The sequence below is a fragment of the Asparagus officinalis genome, chromosome 4 (assembly GCF_001876935.1).
Source record: "Asparagus officinalis chromosome 4, Aspof.V1, whole genome shotgun sequence".
Classification (NCBI taxonomy): domain Eukaryota; kingdom Viridiplantae; phylum Streptophyta; class Magnoliopsida; order Asparagales; family Asparagaceae; genus Asparagus; species Asparagus officinalis.
Window position 1 is genome coordinate 36,643,524 of NC_033797.1, and position 5,751 is coordinate 36,649,274.

The 5,751-nt window shown below is 36.0% G+C and overlaps 1 pseudogene; it reads right to left on the minus strand.

Moving 5' to 3' along the window:
* On the minus strand, positions 2,541-5,736 carry LOC109837194 (annotated as a pseudogene).

Sequence of the window (5,751 nt, forward strand, 5' to 3'; positions counted from 1 at the left end):
TGGCTAGCCCCGCTGAAAGTTCTGAACTCAAGTAACAGGTTGGTTCTACTAGATGTTTCACATTGTGATGAGATTCATCTGGAAAATTGGCATGTAATTCTTTTTGGACGTATAATGCTATGGTGGGATTGGGACACATGAGCAGTTCAGCATGACAGAGGATGTTTTGAGGCATCAACGAGAACTGAACTTCAAATATGTCTGAGTTTAACCATTATATGTTAGATGAGAAACGATGGCGTGCTTTTGCTCTGCTCTCCCTTTAGCTTTATCTAAATACTTCTGCAAAGTCAACTTCTCGTTGCACTTGATATTGGATCTGTGTTCTTATACGAACGGTTGTTAAGAAGAAGAAGAAAAATGCACGTGTATTACTTCTTGTCCTCCTATATATTGGTTTTTCTTGCCTATTATTCATCTACTCCGTTTCTGCTTTTGTTATTATGAAAACAAATTTGAGATGTTCAGTTATTTCACAATGTTATGCTGGAGCAATGATGTTGATCAGGGTCACAATGATCAAAAAAGGCATAATGCGTGGTTTTAGTGTGACATGCAGGCTTATGTAGATGATAACGAACTAAATCACCTTTCCCCAAAAATTGTCTTTACTCAACAGTTACGTTTGAAGCAAGGTTCTGTTAGGCTATGGTGTTTGCAATTATACATACAATTCAATTATCCATGAGAATGTAATGCTATTTACGGATTCTATTGACTTCATATTAGTTAATAGATAACACTCGGAGATGTGCTTGAAAGTTTTGGTAATGATTGGAGCCCTTCTAGTTTTTCATTAGTTTGTTGTTTTAGTTTTTCATTGGTTTACTTGTGAAAGTTTAAAAAAAAATCTATACATTGATGGGTTGTTACGCTTGAATGTTCGAAAGACGAAAGAGTCAAGATGGAAAATATTAGCATACGTCCACAAATTAAAAACCTATTCTGAAATTTGCAATGAAAAAAAGAAGTTTGAGATACCCTAACTTTGCGAGACTTTCACACTATTTTCTTACCCATTGAAAAGCTCAATTAACATAATCACGAAGCTGGTATAACTCCACATATCTTGTGATATTATTGGACACCCTTACAAACTTGACAAATGTCATCCCCAAAAATAATTGAAGAAACAAATTTGCAGCGCAATTCAAATATAGGAAGTACAATAACGTAGAAGTTGCTCTATCTTTTTCCTAATTGTATGATTACATGAGCAACAATATAAACTGTTATGCCTAGGACCTGCAAGTCTATTGGAGCGCTATAGGGTATTGACATGTATATATGAATCTGACTCCCAACTACTTCACTAAGTAGACAAAAATGATCCAGCCCTGACAAACTGCCTAATTCTATATACATTGTCCCTATCAGCATCTGGAATCTTGATACATAAAAAAATGTTTTATTAGACACTTTTCATGTTTTCTGACTGCCATGTGGGGGCCCTAATTTCACACTGTCATGTTGAACAGTTGAAGGAATGATATTGATTAAGGCCATGATGGTAAAAAGGGCATAATGCGGGGTTTCAGCGTGATATGTTTTTGTAGATAATAACGAACTAAGTCACATTCCCCCCCCCCAAAAAAAAAAAAAAAAAATTGACTTACTCGCAATCCGTTTGAAGTGAAGATTTTACTATGCTATGGTGTTGCAATTATAGATACAATTCAATCATCTAGGATAATGCAACACTATTTATAAATTTTGCTAACCTAATAGTAGTTAATAGCAAGCACTCGAAAATGTGTTTGAAAGTTTTAATAATGATCGGATTTGTTTTAATTTTTTATTGGTTTGTTGTTTTATAGTTTTTCATTGGTGTACTTGTAAAAGTCCAAAAAATCTTCCCATTGATGGGTTATTGCGCTTGAATGTTCAAACGAGTCAATATGGAAAATATAACCATGTGCCCATAAATTAAACACCTATTATGAAATTTGCAATCAAAAAAGAAGTTTGAGATACCTTAATTTTGGGAGACTTTCATCTTTTTGTTACCCATTGGAACCCTCAATTATGAAAATTATAAAGTTGGTATAATTCCATTATATCTTGTGATAATGTTGGACTCCCAACAAATTTGACTAGGAATTACAAGAAAATATACACAAATATCATCTCCAAAAATGATTTACGAATCAAATTCGCAGTACAATGCAAATATAGAAAGTATAGTAATCTAGAAACGACTCTAGCTTTCTCCTAATTGTTACCACCCGCGGGTGGGACTCATGGTCAGCAGCTCTCCATGGGGGAGTGTATCTCTCCAGGCTATTGCCCGTTGTTGGTCAGGAGTTCGAATCCTCGTAGCCGCATTCACCTGGTTTCCCTTGGTTTAAGGGTGGGGACGGAAACCCGGGGTTTTATTGGTCACCAAATCCAGCTCAGCCCGTTGTATGCTCACCAGTTCGCGTCCCAGTGGTCCCCACGCTGCTCGCCCGCGCTCTGCCCGTGGGGATGAGCCCCTGGTATTAAGGGTAGCTCCTTGTAGGTGTGAAGGGAACAAGGGGAATCGAACCAGGGCCGCTGGCGGAGCTCCGAAGGAGTTAAAACTGAACTGGGGTGACCAAGTTTCCCTTGTCATCAAAAAAAATATATATATATATATATTGCGTCTATTAACCGCCATAACCTTTTGAAGCAAATATAACATCATTTAATAGAATCTGGGGAAATAAATATTTGGAGAAGGTATAAAATAGGTGATACCTCTGGGACATCAAAAGTTGACGTAAGATACTTTACACATGCAGGATAGAGCCCAAACGTCAATTGTTCTATGCGAGCTCAAAGACCAGTGGGATCTGGGAAGTGCTCATTTTCGATAGACCGATACCACTCATAAAGGGTGTGAGAACCTGAAATAGTCGCAATCATCATCAGCTCTGTTGTCTGCATAAGGTATCTCAGTCCGAGAAATCCAAGTTAAGAAAAAATGAAAATTGAAATAGAAGATGCTATACTAAATCTGCCAACCAAATTTCATAATCACAGCCTTACTAAGCACAACATTGATGATATAATATAATAATCACAAAGCCATTGTCAGTAATATCAATCTTTTCCTCCAATCAACTCGGCTACTGATTATTTTCTATGTTGAAACTAACTTCAGAATTATTTTTATAGAAATCCAATTAAGTCTTATGATGGCTATATGACACCATTCAAAGGTTGCTATCAGTCAATCTTATATGCATATCTTATATATTGAAGATTATAAAGACCCTATGAAAGAAAGCACACCTGAAGTTGCTAGTAGACGATTGCGTATACACATATCAATAGCCAATTCCAACAGCAGCATTAGTATCAGTGCAGCAGCCATATGTGCAGAAACATGAAGAATACCAAGCATAGCTCGCCTTTTCCGTGACAATTTCGTAGGCACGAATGAATATGAACATAGAATCAGCATTAGAAATCCTATGAAAGATACGTAAGAGTGTTCTATCATGAACATAAAAGCACTCTGCATTGTACTAAAGAAGCTCTTCAAGCGGCCAGACCAAGATTCATCAATCAAGATGTTGAAAACATTACACTGAGAGTGAAATATTAAATGTCAGTCCTCAACCAAGCCCGGGGTAAAAAATCTAAACTTGAATGGACTTAAATACTAATATATAATTTTTATTTTACTGATGATGTAACATCTGCAGAAAGAACATAATTAATCCTCGTAGTTAATAAGAAAGATACTTATATCATCTTATCATCTCTCTCAAAAAACTGTACTAGATTCAAACTCGTATAAATTGAATTCTGTTCCTATATCTCGATGAGCATTTGAGATGTGAACCCACAGCTCATAGCCAACCCCACTTTAATAGAGAAAAAAAGAAGAATAGATGATGAATTGATAATTCTTGTGGGAGAATTGATTCGCCTAGCAATATGCTTAATTCCCGTCATTGAGCTGCATATCATTTTTAATGCAACTTAGATTTTATTCAAGTTAATAAAGGCATCAAACATTCAAGAGAACCCGGTACCTGGGGAAACATCGAAAATACCAATATAAAGTATATGAAGCCACCAATGACATCAAATTGCCAGTTCTTCTTGCGAAACTTCAGAATATTACCCAGTGCGATCTGGAAGAATAATCCACGGTAAAAAGAATTAGGTAAATGACAACATTGGTCTTCTAATATTTTCTCAATTGGAAGGAGAATTAACAAAATGGAGCTTACTCTACTAGAATCATCAAAAGATGGATAAGTAACTTCGCTCTTGTAAGAATTTCCACAGAATGTGTTGAAATGTTTGAAGACATGTGTAGGATGAAGGAAGGCCCCACCGCAACCATTTACAAGTAAATGCTGGACATGGACAGGCTTATCTGAGTTAACACAAGAATGCCGCATGTAGTGGTGCAAATCTCCAGCCATACGAAGCTTACATCTGCCTTTCAAGTAGTCACGAATTAAGTGTGATACATTTATCCCACTATTACTGTTCCAGTACCAATCAAGAAGCCAATCATCATGGAATGATTTGCAACAAAAAAAATTTCCCTTTCTGTTCTAGGATGAAAGCTATTTGGATTGACATGGGATGTAATGGCTAAAAAAAGCATTAGCTATGTAAAATAATGTACAAGGGAGCAAAAGAAGTAAAGTCATTTGAAAGACTGAAGTAAAACATCATGGAATGATTTGCAACAAAAAAAATTTCCCTTTCTGTTCTAGGATGAAAGCTATTTGGATTGACATGGGATGTAATGGCTAAAAAAAGCATTAGCTATGTAAAATAATGTACAAGGGAGCAAAAGAAGTAAAGTAACCTTGGACTGACATAACTCCGCAAAAAACTTGAACTGATAAACATCAATGTCAGTATGAAGAGCCTGATCAAGACCAAAAACCCACCAGCCTCTTGGAAGTTGCAAAGCAAAGTAACTCTTTTTCTGAGGAAGAAACCAACCACCCAACCAACTCTTATGACATATGTACCTCATAAAAGTGTGAAGCCCATCAAACCAATCTGTGGAAAATTATCAGATTATGAAAAATAAATATCCATTACGAGAGTATGACACTAAATCAAACCAATCTGTGGAAAATTATCAGATTATGAAAAATAAATATCCATTACGAGAGTATGACACTAAACCTTCAGTCCAAAGATGACTACCAACCATGATTTCCAGGAATAACAAAAGACTGAGGCCCCTTGTATTTCTTCAGTTCTGTTACTCCATAAGGAAGCTCCGGTTTGTTAATTGCTATCTGTTCAGCTTTGTAACAAGATGGGGGCTGAAGAGCATACTCAAATGGGCAGAAAAGGCGTCTCTCATATGTAAATGCAGAAGGATTAGGATATCTGTTATAAGTTGTAAAAATTATATACATGTAAAAGAGATAAGTTCATTGCAAATACATTGTCCATCCGAGAGAAACAATGGAAATGGACTACAAGAGCACACTCCTTTTGATGAAAAACATAGAATGAAGCAGTCAATCCTCATCCAGCCGCATACTAAAAGGAATAATCCTCATTATGCCAGAAAAATATAGTTTAAGAAAAATGTGAGGAAGCGTAATTGGATTAGTAGACTGAATAACCAAGAAAATCCCTGACGAATGTCTTTCTAGTTGAATCTTTTTGATATAATTATTCAAAGACAAAGAACTTCTTGGTGTATGCAGCCCACAACTTATAAATTAAGATACATGAAAAGGAAACAAAGGAAACATAACAAGGTTTGTTAGCATATTAATTGCAGAATAGACCGAA